This window comes from Mustela nivalis (genome assembly GCF_964662115.1).
Source record: "Mustela nivalis genome assembly, chromosome: 1".
Lineage (NCBI taxonomy): Eukaryota > Metazoa > Chordata > Mammalia > Carnivora > Mustelidae > Mustela > Mustela nivalis.
The window spans coordinates 4,300,824-4,322,368 of NC_139020.1; positions in this window are offsets into that span (position 1 = coordinate 4,300,824).

A 21,545-nucleotide genomic window follows, 5' to 3' on the forward strand; every position below is an offset into this window, starting at 1 on the left:
TTTTTAGTTTCCACTTCTCTACTGAGATCTCTCATATGTTCCATCATTATGCTCATGTTTTTGCTCTAAGTCTGTGACCGTAATTGTAACAGTTGTTTTAGAGATGTTGTGGACTGATTCTGTAATTCTGGGATGTCTCGGTCTTTTCCTGACGATTCACTTTCTCCCCCTCCCCCAGGTAACAGGCCACATTACCCCCCCCCCCCCCCCGTTTGCATGCCTGGTAACGATTACATTTTGTGCTGAGCGTGGGACCCTAGCTTGTCAAGGGCTCAGACTGTCTCGTCTTCCTTCAGCAGGGCTGAGCTTTGTTCTGGCAAGGGGCTGTGGCTGATTTACTTGTAGTTCAGCACGATGCTTTCAAGGCTTGTCTTGAAGCCTGGTAGGGTGGGTACAGAGTAGCTTTTACTCCAGGGCTAGAGATCCGCAGCTCCTGAGACACGCTCTTTCTGAGGTGTCAGCAGAGTCCCAGGGTGTTCCCTGAGATCTAGGAATTCTGGCAACCTGGAACACCTGTCTCCCCCTTTCCGCAAGTTCTGGAAGCTCTGTTTGGCTCACAGCGCCCTGGCCTTGACACACCCACAGCTTGGCATTCAGCAGGACTCGAAGGGTTCCTCTGCAGATTCCCGGAGCCCTTTCCTGAAGTTCCCGCCCGCCTTTTGCTCTGTGCTGTGCATTCTCGTCATCTTAGCAGCCCGACCGCTGCAAGAGATGACTGTGCCCTGCTTGGGCTCACCTTTCCTGGGCCACTATCCGAATAGTGCCTTAAGGCAGAAAACTGGGGAAGTCGCAGGGCCTCACCTCCCTCTCTCAGAGACCCCAGTCCTGCTGGGTCTGCTGTCCACTCTCTGCAAACCGCTGTATCCTATACTTTGTCTCTTCTTGTAGTTGGTTCTGGTGGGAGGGCTCGTCGGGTCCCACGGACTCTCTCTGACCCCTCTGCATGTCCAGAGAATTGTTCAGGAGACAGTGACAGGGATCTCAAATCTGTGCACCCCCAGCTCTTACCAAGCACCTGCTCCCCACTGACACCTGTGTGAGGGTGAATAATGGCCCCGTCTACAGATGTCCACAGGCCAGTCTCCCGAGCCCATGAATATTGTACCTCCGATGGTAAAGGGACTTTGCTGATGGGATTAAATCAAGATGGGGGGTGGCTCTGAACTGTTTGGGGTGTGTCAGCGTCATCTCAAGGGCCTTACAAGAGGGAGGCAGGAGGGCTGGTGCAGACGCAGAAGTGATGAGGGAAGCAGAGGTTGGCACGAGGCACTCTGAGGAGGGAGGAAGGGGCCACAAGCCAAGGAATGTGGGCACCAACTGATCCCAGAGAAGGCAGGAAAACAGATTTTCCCCCACCCCAGAGCTTCCAGAAGGAATGCAGCCCTGTGGATGTGTTGATTTTAGACTTCTGACTCCTGGACCTGTGAGAATAAATTTGCATTGTTTTAGTCCACAAAGTCATGGCCATCTGTCACAGCAGCGATGGGAGAGCGATCCAGTGCCTCACAGATACTTGTTCAATGGACTTAAGGGGAAAAGGTCCAGAGGACATGGAGGCTGTGCACACAAATGCCTGGGGGTAGTCAGTCTCAGTCCTCTCCACTGTTCGCAGACAAGTCAGGTAAGGAACAAAACAAGGGACCCCCCACGAGATGAGAGCCGAGAAGTGGAGGAAAGGGTCCCGCATGTCAACGCTGGGCAACAGGGTCTGGGAGGAGTGGGGCCCTTCCCTTGACACAGTAGTGTTACGGAGGGGAGCCCTGTTCTGCTCGCCAGTGACCCTGGAAACCATCTTCAGATACATAGCAATTCAGAGATACATTTACGCGACTGGAATCAGCTCTCACGGAGACGGGCTCCAAACACAGGCCCTTCTGACTCCAGAGCTCAAGGCCCAAACCACCATGCAATTTTGCCTCCCCGGAGAACCGAGCCCACAGGGCCTCCTGGGGACATTACTCCAGCTTTGCCCGATCAGTTGCTGAATGGAGTCCTTCCATTCATCCCGAGTCTTTACGTGGAGCAATGATCCACTCGCCTAGTACGCTTCTCAGTTCTCCCTCCTTGGAAGTACGGCCCAGCTCTGTTAATAGGAAAAGAGAGATTTTCTTCCAGCCTCTGCCTTCTCCAAAATTTCTCTTTGGGTATCCACTCTTCTGTAAGGAGCTAAGATACTCAACGCAGGGAGTGAATCCAAGAAAAGAGGCTTCGGGGCTCTTTCCAGGCTTACTTCTCTCTGCCAGGATAGCTGTGATTTGCTGCTGAAAGCCAGACCCTGCCCAGTTCCCTGCGAAGGCCTGTCCCCTTCTGCAAGGCCACACCTCCACGAACCCTGCCCCGTAGGCTGTGGGTGGTGCGGCCTCTTCTCCCCGTAACTGGCCGCTGCCCCTTTTCATCTCTGTGCCTGGGCTACAAATTCGTCTTTGCCCACAATGACTTGACTTCCCAGCCTCAGTGTGATTATAAATAACTATCTGTTCCAGGACGAGTCAGTCCAGACTCACACTCTGGTTTTGCCATATGCTGGTAATTATATCCTCACATCTGTGTGCGACGCCCGCGTTTTAAAGTGAAGTGATGATTATCAGCTTGCTGATGCTCAAGGCAGGTCCCTTGGCTCAGGCACTGGTGTTTCTTCTCATCCCCCAAGAAACTGGTGTCAGGCCAGATGTTCAGCGGCTGTGGACAATTGCTTGTCGAATTCAAAAATGCCACTTGGAAAAACTAGGCGAGATCTTTTGGTATATTGGAAGTTGATCTTTTCTGATGTAACTGAAAATAGGAGAGGGTGGGGGGGGCGAGTATTTCCCGTTATGTCACGCAGATGAAATCAGCGCTGGGTGTGTCAGGATGTCTCGATGTGGCTCCCTGTGCCAGGTGTCGCACTAACTTCAGAAAGCTTGTCGCGTGCTTCGACGGTGGACGGCAACGTTCATGTTCCCATGTGCCCGGCTTGTAAGCGCTTCGCTGGAGATTCTAGTAAGGCCGTTGTATGGGGACCCGTATTCCTTTAGTCCTTGTTCCAGCGGCCCGGTGCTGGCCAGGTCCTAGGGCGTATTTCTGACTAAAGTGAAAAGCAGATAGAGCTGTTTCTAAGACGATCACCTTTGCTTGATTCATGCAAATTTCTTGTTAGCATTTAGAATCAATTCCTTTCTCTGATTTGGTGTTAAATATTGTGTCCCCCTGAGGGGCATGGGACACTTGAACACCTGAAGGGCTCATTCCTAAATTTAATGTGAAAACATGATTGGGTAATGCATGTGCTCTTTCAAGATTTACATTTAAAAATTCTATTTATTTATTTATTTATTTATTTTAGAGAGCGTGTTCTTGTGTGAGTGGAGTGGGGTGGGGGGGGAGGGAGAGAGAGAATCCCACAGGCTCCACACGCAGCGACAGTGAGCCCGCCATGGGCTCCATCTCACAACCCTGAGATCATGACCCGAGCCAAAATCAAGACCGGATGCTTAACGGGCTAAGCCACCCCGTCACCCCTTGAAATTAAAAAAAAAAAAAAAAAAGAAAAAGGAAGCGCCTTGCCCCTGTGGATGACAGAAATGCGTCTCTCTTTACGCACTGGGAGCGCCACCTCCACGCCTGCTGGGGGGCCCCGGCAGCCGGTCTTCAGCCGCCCCACCTCGCAGGGACTCCCGGGGGGACAAGTGCTCCGCGCTCATTACTCGGTCATCCCGTGGGCGCCCAGCGTCTGTTGGGTGCCACGCTGCGTTCAGGGTGACGGACCGAGCTCCCCGCCCCCGTGGAGCGGGCGTTCCCGTGGTTGTGTCTGGACGACAGCAAGACGTTTGCATCCCTTCGTCGGGCCGAAACGCCTCGCGCCACATACGCTCCGGGGTGTGACGCCCCTGTCCCTCCTGTGTGAACCCGCGGTCCCCGTCCGGCCGTCGTGAGCCTCCGGCGCGTGCTGCGGGCATGTGCGCGCGGCTGGGTGTGCCGCGGGCCTGGCTGCGTGCCTCCTGGTTTGGAAGCCCCTGGTCGTCTTCGTTGTCTCTTTACAGATGTGCTCCGCCGCGCTCGTCTTTGTCGCGGGCTCTGTGTACGCTCCTCCGCAGCCAGTCCGATCCAACTCGCGGGCCGCACGGGGATGCTTAATTGAAGGTGATCTGTTGACAAGCGGTACTCCTGTCCGATGGCTGCGTGTCTGAATTTTATGTAAACGATGAAGAAGGTGGCCTCGTGAGCCAGACGGTTTGGGTTCAAACCGGCACCCTGCCACGTACCCTCCGCTGACCTGGACTTAGGTGTATTACCCGTGGGGATCTGTTTCGTCATCCGCAGCATGGAACTGGTGCCAGGAACCTGCACCCCCGGATTCCTGCGACGGTTAAGTTAGTGCAAACAAGGGAGGTCCTTAGAGTCTGGTGGGTGGTCCCCCCTCTGCGGGGGCTGGCGACCATCATTACTAGACTCTCTTTAAACACAGGCTGCTCTTCGTGTTTCCCACCGGATGCCGGAGAGAGAATTTGGTTCATTTAGTGGATTGATACGTGTTCATCAGGGCCTCGTGGTTTCTCACCAGCTGATGTGTGGGCGGCTGTGCGGTCAGGGGCTCAGCCCAGAGAACAGCTCAGTGGCATTTGCGGAGCAGGGCAGTGGGGCAGGACCTTGGTGGTTAGAAGTCTGAGTCCAGGGAAGTGATAGAAGCCACACGGTGGGCGAAAGAGGGTGAATCTAAAATCAAGAATGCCGGCTCTGGTAAGTCCTAAGGAGGTACAGACGCAGACCCAAGGAAGGACAGGCTCAGGAGTTCAAGATCCTGCCGGAGAAGCTGTGGTTCGGCCACCCGCCGGGGGAGGGGGGCTGCTGGGCCAGCCAGCGGTCACCCCCAGGAGCCCAGGTCTCTGCCTGTGGCGGGAGTGGAGCCCTTCTGGGCAAGGAGCTGCGGGAGAAGGCTGCAGGAGGGCTGGCACGGGCAGAGGCGGGAGGATCTCAGCGGGAACAACCCCACGGGAGGCCCTCCCTCCATCTAGACCCCTTCCCCGCTGGAAGCAGCCAGAAGCATCTTCCTTCTCGCGTCCCTCCAGCGCCCTCTACTGAGGAATGGAACACAGCGCTTACTCAGGAAGACGCCTGCAGAGATGCCAGGGCGGTCCCAGCGCCCAATACACGGAAGGAAGGGTGTGTGCGTCTCTGAGTGACCATGACGTGGCTGCTGAAGTTGTTGACCTCTCCACGCTCTGCTTGTCACAGAAAACGCCGCCAGGCTAAGTCATGGGCAGAATCGTCCATCTGCATCGGCGCTTGGCCTTTTCGGAAAAATGGCTAGAATTCACCCAATATTATTTTTAAAAGATTTTATTTCTTTATTTGAAAGAGATCACAAGTAGACAGAGACGCAGGCAGAGAGAGAGAGGGAAGCAGGCTCCCCGCTGAGCAGAGAGCCCTACGCGGGACTCGATCCCAGGACCCTGAAATCATGACCTGAGCTGAAGGCAGCGGCTTAACCCACTGAGCCACCCAGGCGCCCCTCATCCGGTATTTTTTGAGTGTTGACTATGTGCCAGGCACTGTTCTGATGCTGAGGGGCCATGGTAGAGATGGGAAAGGTCTCGTGCTCGGGGGCCCGCATTCGATGGAGGGAAGCAGATGAACTAATGCACAAGCAGGTATTGGGTAATGATCGTAGGACGTGGGCTGGTCAAGGAAGTACTCCCCGAGGGGCGACATTGAACCTGAGGTGTAAAAGGCAGGAAGGGACACCAGTGGGGAGGTGAGGAGGAAAGGCATCCCAGGGCAGGAGCTCAGCCGGAAATGCTAAAACACACCCCAGAACTCCAAACCTTCCTAATGTCCACCCACTCCCATTTTGTAGGTAAGAAAATTATAAGTATGACCTGGTAGTGGAATCTTTAGTCCTTTACATGTATTTGTGTTTTATTTTGATGTGAGTTAAAGAAAACCCACCTGTAGCATGTTGCTGTATTTCCTTAGAGATTCTTAGATTTTTTCCGGATGAAAATTTATTTGTGGTTCAGTTGCTGGGTCTGCCCGCATGGGGGTCTGGGGTGAGAAACAAGGGGTGCATTTTAGGATGTGCACCAAACCCAGTGCTGAGTTCTCAGAGACAGACATTGCTTTTCCTTCTGTCTTCCTCCTGTAGGCTTTCTGTGGGAATCTGCCTCCGGGGACACCTGTGCCCTTGCACTCTGCTGACACACGCCTCCGATCAGTACTTTTCTCCTAGGAAGAGTGCATGAGTAAAAGCTCTCCCTCATGCTCCTTCCATCTCTGCCGTCAGATCTTGGATGCAATCAATGAGCGCTGCTTCGGAGACACGGTCACAGATGCTGGTGCACTTTCCAGGTCACCAGTGAGAGGACCACACAGTTTAATGTGTGACTTAGTCCCAGGTGTATCTGGGACAGAGAGAGCCTTTCCTACACTGCTGCCTTGGCATAAGCTGCAGGCACATGGGAGAGAAATTTGTGGATCCAGGTCGGGCATTTACCCCTCTGTGTCTGCTCAAGGCTGGTCCAAGAGAAAGCGAAACGAGGCCATTGTTTCTTCTTGCATGTGTGTGAGATCCCACGATCTCATTTTGTTTTCTATTCCCACGGGACTTACTTGTTAACATAAAGCATAAAGAGCAATGGATGAACGGAGAAATGAAATGTGGTCTACACCTCCGGAGGAGTAGTCCTTGGTCTTGAAAAGGAAGGACGTTCTGACGCCTGCCCCAGCGTGAATGAACATGGAGGACACGATGCTGAGTGCAATAAGCCAGGCACAAAAGAGGCGCATTGGCTGATTCCACCTCAGTGAGGTCTCTGGAATGTAGTCAGGTCCATAGAGGCAGAGAGTGAAACCGGAGGTGCTGGGGTGGGGGGGAGACGTGGGGAGTCTGTGCTGCATGGAGACCGAGTGTCGGTTTGGGGGAGATGAAGTGTCCCGGCGCTGGGTGGTGGGGATGGCTGCATAGAAGACGATCATATTCATTTATTTGTCAGAGCGAGAGAGAGTGCAAGCATGGGGCAGGGAGAGGGAGAGGCAGGCTCCCTGCTGAGAAGGGTGCTTGATGTGGGACTCGATCCCAGGACCCTGGGATCATGACCTGAGCTGAAGGCAGACGCCCAACGGACTGAGCCTCCCAGGAGCCCCCGCAGTGTGAGTTTCTTTATAATACTCTACACTTGAAGTGATGAAGACGGTAGATTTTATGTTCTGTGTATTTCATCACAGTCAGAATAAAATGGGAAAAGCCTATGTCCTGAGGCTGCAGACGGCTGGTTTCCAGGGGAAGAAGAGGGGAAGGTAGCTGGTGTCCTACCGACTGGGACAGCCTGAGGCTTTCCGCGGTGGCTCCTTCTCCGGCGGGGTGGGGGGTGGAGTACGACTTCTTTTTAGCCCACTCTGGCCTGCGTCATTTCTGCAAATGACTTTCGTCACGTCCTCATCCCAGTGCCTTCCGAGCCCAGAGCTCCTCTTCTGCTGGGAAGAGGCCACGAAAGTCCTTCCAGCCCAGATTTTGGCAGCAGGGGGGCTGGACACTTGACGCGGGAGACGCTGCCAGGGGAAGCAGACGCTGCGGACGCCTGTGCCTCCTGCACCGTCATCCCGTCATCCCGTCATCAAGGCAGGCGAACCCGCTCCAGCCCCTGGCGCTGGCCTGGGGTCCTTCCTTCATGATGCGCGGTCCCGGGGTTCTTCCTTCATGATCTGTGGTTCTGAAGAACGTTTTGCAAACGTAAATGGGCGTTTTTGACTGACTGGTTCTCTTACTGGATGTGTCTCGGGGCTGTAATTTGGCAGAGTCCTGAGCACGTTTCAAAATGCCTCCCCCCAGAGGACTGGCCTGGGTTTCTGCCATTTCCCAGAATGTACATCAAGCTATGGCTATTCCCTATAACTGCCTCCCTCCCTAACATCTAGGAAATGCAAATTTACCAGTCAACAAGCCCTCGGTGGGTGGCCAAATCTTCAGGGTCTGATGGACTGAAACCATTCCAAAGACCACGTTTCACTGGGGTGCGGATTGCCACTGACTCTGACTCAGCAGATGGTTTCTTGTTTGCTCTGTGCAGACACTGGTTTCCTCGGCAGTCTCTGTGCTCCTAGAAGGATGTGGACTCCTGGAACCTCTGGAGGAAGAAACAGCCCCAAGTCACAAGTCTTTGACATGGGCACGTTGCTGGGGTATTTTGGAAAAGCCCAACGAACGTAAAAACTCTCAAGAACTCTAGTAACTCTGGCTGGACGCCCTCTCCGGCGCTGGCCGGGGCGTGCTCCAGAACATCAGTCTGGAAGCCGGTGCTTCACGTGTCCCTGCTCCCTCTGGTTTCAGAGCAGAGGTGCACTCTGGAATGAGCCACTGGGCTACTGTCGTTGGCCTGTCATGGATCACACACATTCCTCTTGTTTGCTTTTCTACCTTAATAGAATTTATAAAAAAAAAAAAAAAAAAAGCCCCTGAAACCACAGCTCTTCCTTCCAATGCATCCTGTCGGGCTTGGAGTCAGCCCTTGGGCTTGGCCGAATCGGGTCACCACCTGCTGCTGGCATCACGCCTCTGCCGGTGGGGGGGTGGCATGTGGGTCTAGGCCCTGGGACAGCGTTTCGGGAGGGTTTGGGTGGGGGCAGAGCCTGAGCTGGGGTTTGTGCCTTGCAGGGAAGCCGTGCTTTCCCCACAGGGCAGCTCGGGACGTGACTGGGCTGTTCTTCCAAGCTTGCTTCCTGAATCCGGCGAGATCAGCCTTATATCCTTGTACATTTATTTCCAGCCTTATTTCCTAGCCAGAGGGCTACTGGTCTCTGACTCATGCAATATTGTGTACAGACGCACAGAACTGGGAGGCACTGAAAGGCCAGTCAGAAAAATGCGCACCAGATTCACAGCAGCGCCTGCCTTCAGGGAGGCGAGCAGCCATCGAGAGGGTTGCTACGAAGTGGGCTTCTGTTCCATTTGGTCTATTTTGACCAGACTTCTTATGAAACATCAAAAGTAATACGATAAATATTGTTTAAGTCTTGGTAATAGACCATGGGGGAATTTGTCATATTATATATTTTTTGCTGTAAATTAAAAAATATCCACGGAACCACAACCCGCAAAATTCAACACCTGAAGCCTAGAATGAGAAAGGCACAAAGCATGCTGGGTGGTCATGTGTGGTCGTGGGTGGTGATGGGAGGGGAGTGAATAGAATGTATCAGCATATGCCTTGTGCAGTCTACCACCTGTGCACCCTAGATGTGCAGTGCAAGACCTGCACAACTGTATTCGGCAGCCCTGCCTTAGCTAGCTGGCTGTAAGGAAGGATCCTTCCTTCCGCAGCACAGGCTGTGGGAGATAATGTTGAGACTTCAGATCATCCCTGGGCTGTGGAGCTGTGAATACCACGTCAAGACGTTGAAGATTTTCTGGTAGAGGGATGACTTCACCTAAAAGGCGAATGTTTGGACTATGAATCCGCATCTGCAGGTGGGATGACTGAGAGCAGGGCAGGGAAGCTGTGACACCAGTTAGATGTCACATTAACTGGTGAAAGAGCCTGGAAAGCCACGTTACCCAGCTGGCAGTCAGAGCCGTAGGTTTGAGCGAGTGTCAGTGGTTGTCAAACCAGAGACCTGTGTCCCCAGCAGTGACCCGTTTCCTGTCCGCTCCCTCAGAGGAGGTCCCTTGGCCACACCTACACCCCGTGAATGTCTGCTCTGACGGTAACAGGCTGGGCTCTTTCCTAAACTCCAGCTCCCCTGCTGAGTTTCGGATGTGGCCGGACACAAAGCGTTTGTCCCAAAGGCTCTATCTGATGACTCAGGTCTCGGCTCCAAAGCTCCCCCCACCTCTCCTCCCCCTGGGCAGCGAAGAGCCAGGTGAGTGGGATGTTACTGTCCCACTTCACTGGTGAGGAGATGGAATCCACAAGGACCAAGGCTTTGGCGAGCACACATCTCCCAGCTATAATGAACCCGGCCCACCGTGTGACGTTGCTGTCCTCAGAGATGACTCAGGGAGCACATGCTGTCCGCGCCAGGAGACAGCCTCTCTGGCATCTCCCTGGCCAGTCCCAGCTCCTCTCGCCCGGAGCGCCTGGTCTCAGGCATTCACATGCGACACACTTCTGCTTCGTGTTCACGATGCCAGCGCCGCGGTCAGTGACCATGTTAGGGGGTCTTGACGTCCTCCTGGTCTGACAGTAACTCCCAGGATTGCCCACACACCAGAGGCCGGGAGAAGAGCAGGGGACGGCTTGTTCCCTCGAGATGCCGGGAAGGTCCGACCCTTTGCCATCGGACTCCTGGCCTCCAGAGCTGCGAGAGAATCACGTTCCGGGGTCATACGTCCCCCAGATTTTGGCAGCTCTTGGCTGGCCGCCCGAGGAACTGGAGAGAAGCAAGATACAAGATTCTCATGTGGTTTTTGGATAAAACCAAAGTCTTCAAAGACAACGTGCCATGCCGCTGCTTTGATGAGGGGGAGTGACTTTTGTTCTCCAGCCATGGAGTTTCCCCTGTGGGAAATGGGGAAGCCCTTCTTCCCCAGCCGGTGCTTTTCGCAGAGAAAATTCCGGAGCCTCCTTGGGGTTCCCTGCTCTGTGCTTGTTCCAGCCGCCTCTGCTGCCTCCCTCCCACCCCTGGCTGGACAGGGGCCCTCCTCCTTCCCCGACCTGGACAGGTGCCCCCCCCCCCCCCGCCCTCCCAAGTACGCATTGTGTGGCCTCTGCTGGTCCACACACCAGCCAACTACTCCGTGTACCGTCTCCCTCTCCTTCGAGTCTTGCCCCTCTCAGCTCTGCTGGAACCTGCTTCCAGCTGAAAACAAGTGTCCTGTGGCCCTTTCGCAGGGAGGCCATTCCTCCCCTGTGCTCCGGACCCCAGGACAGCACGAGTCCCAGCGCACAAGCCCTGAGGCTTAGGAGGCTCTCGCCTCCTTCCGTCACCCTCTCCCATCGCTTCTCCCGCCGTCCCCTGCTCTCCTCTGGGCCATGCCCCTTGTCGGGGAGGTGGAGGGCCTCAGTCCTGGATGCATGGTCTTCCTTTGTGCTCTGCAGCCTGGCAGCCCCCCTCAGGCTAACCGTCCACCCACGACCCCCGGCTCTCGTGGCCTTTCTCTCAACCCATGCCCATCTTCCCTCTCAGAGGTTGTCATTCCAGAACACTCCCAGTTCTTCACAGCCAAACTCGAACAGCTGCCAACACCCATGGCTTCCGTCTCCACCAGCCCCCAGCCCCCTATAACTGTGCATCTGTCATGCCCCCAAATAGCAACTAAATCCAGTGAATCCTGGCCGGGCCTTGCTCAGCTGTCTGCCCTCCACCCTGGGCGACCGTGGACCTCACTCTCCTTAGAAGACGCTCATCCCAGGTTCTTGGTCTCCTCACTCCCGGCTGGTCCCTGTCTCCCTGTCCCCTGCTGCCCCTCCTTGTGGGACTTCATCCTCATCCTCCTGTCCGCAGATGCTGAATGTCGGAGCTCCTCAGGGTTGGCCCAAGGACCCATGTTCAAGTCGCACACGCTCCCGACCCGTCTCAGGCATGTCCGTCGTTTCAGCAACAACCCAGCCTACTAACTCCCCAAAGTGCGCCTGCGCTCCAGACCCCTGTCCTGAGCTCCTGCTCCTGGGAGCCACCCTCCCCCACAGCTCCGTGTACTTGTTCCTTGGGTCGCTCCAATTCACGTGTGTGACCTCAAATGAACATGAATTCTGGTTTCCTAAAGGTGTTTTACCTTCTAGAATTTCTGTCTCTGGGAATACGGTAACGTCTTCTATCAAGTCCCCCAAGCCAGAGACCTGGTGGTTTCCTTGACTATTCTCTCTCCCCCAAACTTCCCACATCCAGTCCTCACCTCACGTTGCCTCTAGAAGTATCTCTAGAAGCATCCCGTTCTCTCCATGTCCTCAGCAGCTACCCTCTCCAGCCACCTTGGAGCTGGAAGACGGCCACAGTCCCTGATCGTGTTTGCAGACATGAGCCTTCCCAATGCCCTCCAAACTGCAGCCAGAATATTCTGTTGAAAATGATCATGTCTCAATTTGCTGAAATCCTTTGGATGCCTTCCTGCCCAGCGCCTCTGTGGTCTCTAGAACTCTGAGCCCGTCACGGTGTGTCGCTCACAGAACATGGACATGGCGGCCATTCTTCTTCCCTTCCTCACCTTGTCTCTCCAACTGCTGACCTGAGCCTCTGTCCTTAGATTTCCTCCTGTCCGGGCTACCTGGTCCTCCGCCTCCATCACCTCTTGACCAAGCCAACTCTTATCATCCAATCATCAGGACTGACTTCCCCCTCTCTCTGAAATGGTCCCCAATCCCTCAGGGGACGTGGTCCCCCTTAGCTTTTTTGTGACCCTCGCATATAGTTCACAGTGCCTCGTCCCCTGCTGTGTCCCCTCCAATCTGTCAGCTCTAGTCTGCACCAGTTTTGTTCACTGTTCTGTCTTGGGTGATTTGTATATCACAGGGCTTTAGGAAGTATTTGTTCATGAATAAATGTGAGTGATATGGGCAGGATACTGCATGGGGCTCATATCTAGCTCATTCAGAGCCAGGTAGACAGTTTGACTCTTAGATTCTTCACAGAAGTGGAATCATGCAATAGTTGTCCTTCTGTGTCTGGAATATTTTACTTAACATAAATATCCTCCAGGCTCAACCATTTGGTCACATATGGCAGGATTCCCTTCTTTCTGAAAGCTGAAAGTAGGGTGATGGTTGCCAGGGTCTGGGAGAGGGGGATGGAAGGTGTTTAGCTAAAGGTACAAACTTTAGTTATACAAGTCCTAGAGATCCACTGTACAGCACAGTGCCTACAGTGAGTAATTATGTATTGCATACTACAGGATACTAATTTGCTAAGGGGCAGATCTTATGTTAAGTGTTCTTACAAAAAGAGAGAGGGCAGGAGGAAACTTTTGGAGGTGATGGATGTGTTCATGACATTGATTATGCTGATATGTTTGTGGGCATTTACTTAGGTCCTAACATTAAGGTATGTGCTAAATATGTACAGCTCTTTGTAAGTCACTCCTATCTCAATCAAGTGGTTTAAAAAATAAAAACCCAGTGACAGTATTATTACTGAGTGGTAATTCTAAGCCTGTGCACATGGAGGTCAGTGCACCCTTGCTATGGTGCTTGGTGGGTACACGAAGGTCACATCAGGACTCTGCCTGGGGGCTGCTCTTCCAGGACAAGAATCAGAGTCTGCAATAGCTCAGTTGCCTGAAGAAATGGTTCAAGTCGTAGCTGGATACAGTTTCCTGCCCCTCATGGGAAATGTCACCTTGTTTCACATCAAAGCATGTGCCAGCCACTGCTCAGGGAGATGTTTGGAGCCCTGCAGCACCAGCTCTGGGAAGGGAATGAGGCATAAGAGACGACTTGGTCTTGGCCCCAGTGAAGAGCTGACCTTGTCACCTTCAGATGGTGCTGTGGCCTGTGGGGGCTATTTAGGTAGAAAACGAAGAATGCTGAAATTTACTTTTAGGGAATTTAAAGACACACTGAAGCATTTTAAAGACATTGTTTATTGATGCCCCATGATTCTGTTTGCTTGACTTGTAGAAATAGTGTATCTGATCTTAGACAGATTTCTTATCCTTTTTCATACCCAGTTTCCTTACCTGTAAGGTGAGGCAGTCTGTGTTCATCTCAGAAGGGCACCCTCCAGAGTACAGGGAATGGAAGGACACCGTGTCCCTCATATTGACTTGTGCTGGGCACCTAGCTCTTTCACAGTAACTGCGGAAGAGCTCAGCACTGGGGATGGAGCCCACAAGTGTACAGAGTCCCAGGTGGTATCCTGCTTGCAGGGGGCACCGGGCCAGGCACCTCTTTGATATGCGGAGTATCTTAGCTTGTGGTTTGGGTCACAAAAGGAAGGATGAAATAGGTTGAAGACCAACTTGGGCTGTTGAATTAATTGGCAGTAAGGAGATTTGCCCCACAGAGGCAGGTTGCAGACTCTGGAACCAGGTTACTGGGGCTCCATGACTCTCTGCACTTCCTGCTGTGGTTAAGCAGTGTGAAGCAGTTTCCTTATCTGCAAACTGGAGAGGTAATCATTTTGACCCCATGAAGTAGTTATGAGGTTTGATGAATTAATATATGTAGGGCTCTTGGAACACAGACTGGCTCAAGATTAGCATGTGGCCGATGCTAGTTGTTATCCCCATCATGATCACCATCATCCTCATCACCATCATCATCACCACCCCATCACCACCATCATCACCATCACCTTCACCATCACCATCATAACCACCACCATCATCACCATCACCATCACCCTCATCACCACCATCAATTATTATCACCATCACCACCCTCATCACCATCATCACCATCACCATGATCGCCACAATCATCATCACCAACGCCATTACCTTCATCATGACCATCACCATCATAGCTGTCATCATCATCGCTAACTTCACTACCATCATCATCATCAGTACCACCATCACCACCATCACCACCATCACCATCATCAACCACCACCATCACCACTATCATCACCATCATCATCATCAGTTATCATTGCCATATCATTGCCTTCATTATAATCTTCATCATCATCATCACCATCACCACCATTATCATCACCACAACCATCACCAACATCATTACCATCAATTATCTTCACCACCATCATTACCATCTTCATTATCACCACCATCACCATCACCACCACCATCACCATCATCACCACCATCATCATCACCACCACCATCACCATCACCATCAATACCACCATCACCATCACCACCACCATCACCATCACCATCAATACCACCATCACCATCATCACCACCATCATCCTCACCACCATCACCATCATCATCACCATCATCACCACCATCACCACCACCATCACCACCACCATCATCACCACCATCATCATCACCACCACCATCACCATCACCACCACCATCACCATCATCACCACCATCATCATCACCACTACCATCACCATCACCTTCCTCATAAACATCATCATCATCATCATCATCAGTGGAAGGGTGAGGAAATCCAGCTTATCAATAGCCTGTTGGTTTCCTATAACCACAGAATCATCTTCATGTTGCTTGCTGTGACTGTTTCCTTGGGACTTAAAGTAAGGTTAATAAATCACTGAAAAGCAGAGTGATGATTTAAAGGTCTCTGTGATTAGTCACACAAGATAAGAACTGACTCAAATGTTGTGTGGCAGGAGACTCTGAGATTCCAAGTCCAGCAGTAAAAGAGCAAGAGACTTGTAGGAAATTCTTGTTCAGGAATCCCAAGCATCAGGATTTGAGGCTGTGACCTCAGTTGCATTTCTGAGCCCCAAGCTTTCAAAACTTTGGAAAAGAAATGCTGTACCCTGAAAGATGTGATTTTGACAACAAGTGATTACGTGGATGCTGAAATTCTACATTCTGGTAGTTGTTTCCTTACTCGAAGGCAGTGGTTGTTTTACTTACATAAATGTGATTTTGTGTTATCTTACTGCAAATGTATTTTGTAAAAACGTTGCCTTGGAGGTAGGTCATTACATGAAAGCCATGCATTTGCATCTGAGCTTTAGAGAAATCTCCTCTTCTCTCCCCCACTTCTTTGCTTTTTTCCTCTTTATTCTTTTACTCTGACACAGGAAAAAAACAGTCATTTTAAAAAGTTAGATACATAATTTAAAATGGTATGTAAATTAAATACATGATTGTTTTAACAGATTTAAAACAATTGTTCTAATGAATTAAAGCAAATTCACAGTTAAGTATCCTAACCCATTTATTCTCTGACTTCCCAGGTCCCTCCTAGGTCTCCATTCCCCTGGCCATAGTCACTTTTATAGCTGTTTCTCTCTTTTGCCCCCACTCCTCAATGCAGGGCTTGAACACCTGACCCTGAGATCAAGGGTTGGATGCTTAACCAACTGAGCCACCCAGGCACCCAGACAATTTTCTTTCATTAATAATATATTGGAATCTTTCTACATCATTGCATACACATATCATTTTGAAAACAATTGCATTTTTGTTCCTGGTACAAATACAGGGTATTCCCATTATTAGTGTTGGTATTAACTGTTGCAAACAAAGCTGCAAAGAATGACCTCATACAACCTATCTTTGCTCATTTGTGTTGCTATTTTTCTAGGATAGAAATGACATTTCTCTGACAACGTGTGTGCATGTTTTAAATTTTGGAACCAACACATTTTTCCTCTCTGAAATGTTTGCATCTGTTTCTACTTTCACCAGTAATATGTGAAAATGATAATTTCCTTAGAACATCACAAGCAATTATTTTCAATCTTTAAATTTTATGTCAATCCCATGAGCAATTTTTTTTTTTTCATTTTAGTATGGCTTCAATCATGTGTTTGTTTGCTTTTTTGGTAAAGATGTGCAAATATTTTCTTCCAGCCCACCATTTGTCAACTTGGCTAAGTTGGAACTCTATATCCCCAAATTTATCCGTGTATGATACCAAATAGAATTCACCAAGGGAGTTTATTTGAGTGGTGGGAGAAGAAAGGAAGCATCAGTATGACTCTCTGTAAAGGCTGTTTCTGTAGACCAGAGGCAGACAGAAGCAGTGGAGGCAGAGGTTGCTCTCCTCTGCTCCTGGTTCAGCTGATCTCCACTGACGGGCTGACCGCACAATGTGGCATGAACCTCCCTTTCTCAGCCCAACTGTAGAGCTAGCTGGAGGTGCTCAGCTGGTCAGAGAGGCTGGAGGCAGATTCGTTTGCTCCTCCGGCTTCTCCCTGACCATGTAGCCTGCATCCCACCGCAAACGCCGGACCCCAAATGCACACGAATGACTCCGTTGCCATGACCGCACCATCTTTGTCTCTTGGGTCTTGGGTCTTCTGCCACGTGGGATTTTGCATTTTTCGATACTCGGCTTTGTCACTTTCCTGTATGATTTCTGGCTTGTCTCTTGCTGCAAAAGATCTCCTACACTCTGCGATTCTAGAAAAAAAAATATTTTCATATTTTTTCCTAGTACTTTCATAATTTGTGAAAATATGCAGATCGCCAGCTCAGGTAGAATATCAGCCTATGATAGGAGGCAGAGTTTCAACTCATTTTATCTACACGATAAACCAATTTTTCTAAAACATTTAACAAATGATGCATTCTTTCCCTACTAATGTGAGTTGCGAGCCTTCATCCAAAGCCCTGCTCTGCCACTTACCTTGGGAGCTTCAGACCTCCCTGCTGCTTCCTGTCTTAGCTTTCTCATTTGTACGTTGGGGCCGTTACTGGACTCTGCCACCCAGTTGTCCCTATATTTAACTTTAAGTAATAAAAGTTAAAGTTTACACAGCTGACTCTCCCTCCTGGTGGTTTCTTTCCCCGCCTATATGTTTCTATACTGCAAAGATGGTGTGAATTTGGACCCCACAACTGTAAGAAGCATAAGCATGAGTTTTTTCTTTCTTTTTTTAATGTGTCACAGGGCCACCCAGAGCACTGGACTGGTGTTCGATTCCTTGCTCCTCAGAAGAAGGGGCCACAGCCTCTGCAATTCCATTTTCCCAGGCCAAGAGGCTCCTGAGGCTCCAGCGTGTGCAGGGATCTCAGTTCTCGCTCCTCACCCCACACAGCCATCAGGTACCCACCTCCCTCGGCTCAGCTTGTGGTTGGTCCCTGGGCTCCCATCCCGGGGCTGATCTTGGGTCCTGGTGACCACAATAGGATCAGCTCATGCTTAGTACTCTGGCTTACAATTTCCCTTCGTTTCTGGCCACTGATGGTTTCTCCTTCTTTATTTTGAGATTTCCATGTATTTCTTTCTTTCTTTGTTTAAAGATTTTATTTTTCAGTAATCTCCACCCTCATCTTGGGAGGCCAGCCAGACCTCCCAAGATTGCTGTGTCTTTAAAACCAAAAAAACCCCAAATTTTGTCATATTTAATCTAGCATTTCTCTGTGTTTTTGTATAATGTGTGGGGGCAATTATCCATATTGCCAGAAATTATTCCTCCTTTATCATCCTTGATGTTACAATGTAGCCAGACTTCCTCAAGCTTAGTCTATTTCGCTGGTCTTTGCAAAGATTTAGCTCTTGATTTTATTTATCAACCTGCTAACTTTTCAAGGTGGGGGGGCTTCTATTTTTTTTTTTCTTATCTTCATTAATTCTTTTCTTTAGGCTTACTATTGTTTTTTGAGTTCTTTGATTAAATACTTAGCTCATTTATTCTTAGTCTCTATTGTTCTCCAATAAAGCTATAATTGTTCTGTGAGTTACTAATTCGCTGCATCCTATAGGTGTTGAGAGCTAAGGCTCACCTCAGTTTCCCCTATAACACAAGAGTGCTCTAGCAAACTGCTTTTAAGATGTCCAGTGACTAGACTTTTGGGGGATGTTAATTAGGGTTAGGGTTAGGATTAGAACCATTGAAATCAGAGATCATGCTCAGGTAAGATTTCTGCTGTTTGGAAAACTGTGAGCTCTCTTCTGTAGATAGCTTTCCTTCTTGACACGAAGGGAAAGGAAGAGGCAAGGAGGAAAGGGGAACCTGGGAAGGGAAGGGGAACAGGAGATCTGGAAGATGAGCCCATCGGAGCTTCCCCTCGCGCTGGGGTTGGACAGCTGTGAGACAGAGAGCCTGGTCAGTGTCACCTCCAGAGCCAAGGCCTCAGCCGTCTCCTTCCCCCTCGCTTCTTTCTGAAGTGCAGGTTCTCAGCTCACATCAACGTTCCTGGTGCCGGACACTGAAGGAGGGCACAGACGGGCCGTGTGGGGGCGGCACCTGCTTTTCCCAGGCATGTGTCACTGGGAAGAGGCCCCCTTTCCCCTGTGCTCCCTGCTCGGCGGTAGCGAGAAGACTAGCGAGGAGGGAACGGAGCCTGCCTGCAGCACACAGCCATGTTGCAGGCGCCGCGTGCCGGACGGGCCATCTCTGCCGGCTGCTGGGTGCACACCTGTAGTGCCTGGCGAGCGGCGCCCTTCTTCAGGACGGCAAGGCTCTGCGGAGCTGAGAAAGCCAAGAACCAGTCAACAGGTCAGGCAGGGACTGAGCGGAACAGCGCGGCATGGTCCGTTGTGCACAGGCTGTGGGAGCGGCGGAGGGTCCTGAGCCTGAGTCTTCCCACCTGTAAGGATCTGCACCTCGTGGCACTGAGGCGAGGACGCCTTGCATGAAGTGTGTGTGCGGTAGTGCCCAGCTGAGGACTCCGTACGTCGGTGACGCTCATTCCCTTGACCAGGTGCGTCTTCCTCGACCTCCCCGAGGCACCGAGCGCTTCCGGCAGCTCCTCCCTGGGACCGTCTCCCACATCCAGGACGCGCTTTCCCGGCTCTCCCGCCCCCGTGGCACTCTCTCCCATGTCCTCTGCTGGTCCTGCTACCTCTCCGGGCCTCTGACAGCAGCCTCTGCGAAGATGTGCCCGGACCCCTGCCCTTGCCGGGGGTCTCCCGTTCCCTGCTGTAACTCGTGCCCATCGTTGGAGGACTGCCAGCCGGTGTCCGTGGTTCTGACTTTCCCCCTGGTCCAGAGCCTCGGGGCCACTTTCCTGCCTGGTGCCTCCACGCCTGCGATCTGGGACCAGCCTCCTTCTGCTTTCCGCGGCTGGAAACCTCGGAGTCAGACACACTCAGCTTCTCCCTTTGTCCACGTTCCCTCAGCTGTCACCTCCTGGGAGGCCAGATTCGGCTGCTGCTCCCCTCAGCTGCGGCATCTGGCCTCTCGTTTCCATTCCCATTCCCATCCCTCTAGCGCAGACCCTCATCACCCCGCACGCGGACGCTGGCAGCTGCCTGTGTCTTTGGCCCAGCGCCCCCGTCTCTTCCTCCCGGCTCTGCTGCCCACTGCAGATGTGAATCTCTGTGAAGTCCAGCTCTGGCTGCACCCAGGCCTTGCTCATGGATTTCTAGTGGGTTTTCTTGGCTCCTGGAAGTGGCCACATTGCACACCTTTCCATTCAGGTCTTCTGGATGGGAAGCGATGGCTGAGTCCAAGCTCTTCCTTCCCAGGACTGTGGTCCAGCTAGACAGACTCCTCCCTGTTCTCCTGGGCACACTCCAGCTCTGCTCGTCTGTGCGTTGCTCACCAGGAGCACCCTTCCTCCGCTCTCCATTCTCCTGACTCTCCCGCTCCTCCCGTGACTCTCGTTAGCCCCACACAGTGGCAGCGTCCTCCTTGGGTCCTGCACGGAACCGGGTTTGCACCTCTGAGAGGACATCAGGCTGTAGATCACAGTCAGTGTGCTGGGAAGTCAATCTTTAAGTCTGTCCCCGACTTTGCCCTCATCTGGCTGTGGGAACTTGGAGAAGCTGCTTTTCTTCACTGGGTCTGCCGACTCGCCAACACCACCAGTGCTATTTCACAGTGCTGTGGAAGGGATTATATAAGGTGACATCTAAACACGGGGCACCCAGAGTGTCAGTTTCTTTCTTTTAGGGAACCCTTTCTTTTGCGCCTGATATTATCAGTCAGGGACATCTGGGTCTCCTCTGACTGGAGTTCTCAGTTTAGCCCAGAGCCCGACGCACGCCAACAGATTGTTCTGTGTGGATATCCTCACCTGTGAAGGTTGTGCTAAATAAGAGAGAAATTAGACCTTACTTGGTGAATGTAAAACTTTGGTCATGCTTATGAACATATTAATGTTTTCAAATTTGAACATTTGCTTTGGAATTCCTAACTTTACCTCGGCCTGAATTCCTTGAAGTTTCTTTTCCTTTAAAATCGTTGAGGTTGATGACAAGCCCAAGGTCGCCTGCAGTACCACATAGCATGGAGCCACGCTAGGTCACTGTCAAAGAATGAGCAATGCATTGCTGGAATCACAGTCATGAGATGGTCCTGTGTTATTTAAACAGAATATCAATGTATGCAGGATCAAAGGCATTTTTTTTTTTTTGTCCCTGTGTACCAAACAGTTGTTATCTTTCTAAATCTTTGAGTCCCAGGGCGAGAAGAGGGATGCTCTAAACAAGTAATTGTTTGCTTTGAGCCTACATATTATCTCAATCTCATTTTAAAACACCAAGAATTTGGGAGCATAACCGTTGTTATTTTGGACAGAGTGCTCCCTTCTGTCCATCTCGTCATCCAGAGCTCAGGGCAGCAGCCTCCACCTCAAACATGACTGAACTTGTGGTTGGCAGAATAATGGCCCTCCAAAACCTGCACGTGCTCCCTGGAAACCACAAATACGTTACCTAACACAGCAAAGGAGCCCTGAAGCTGTAGATGGAATTGTGGTTGCGACGATTGGCCTTAAAACTACCCTGGATCACCAACGGGAACCCAATGTAATCACAGGACTCTTTAAGACCGGAAGAAAGTCAGAGTCAGAGAAGAAGTTGTGATAATGACCTCAAGATCAGAGTCATGTGCTTGCTGTCCATGAAGGGGAAGGAGTTGGGTCATGAACCAAGGAATGCTGACGTCCTCTAAAAACTGAAGAGAAAACAGATTCTCCCTCTGACCTTCTAGGAGGCAATCAGCCCTGCAGACACCTTGATTTTCAGTTCAGTGAGACCCATTTAGGACTTCTGGCCTCCAGAACTATTAGCTAAGAACTGTTTTAAGTCCCTAAATTTGAGCTAATTTGTTAATAGCAGTGATAGCAAACTAAT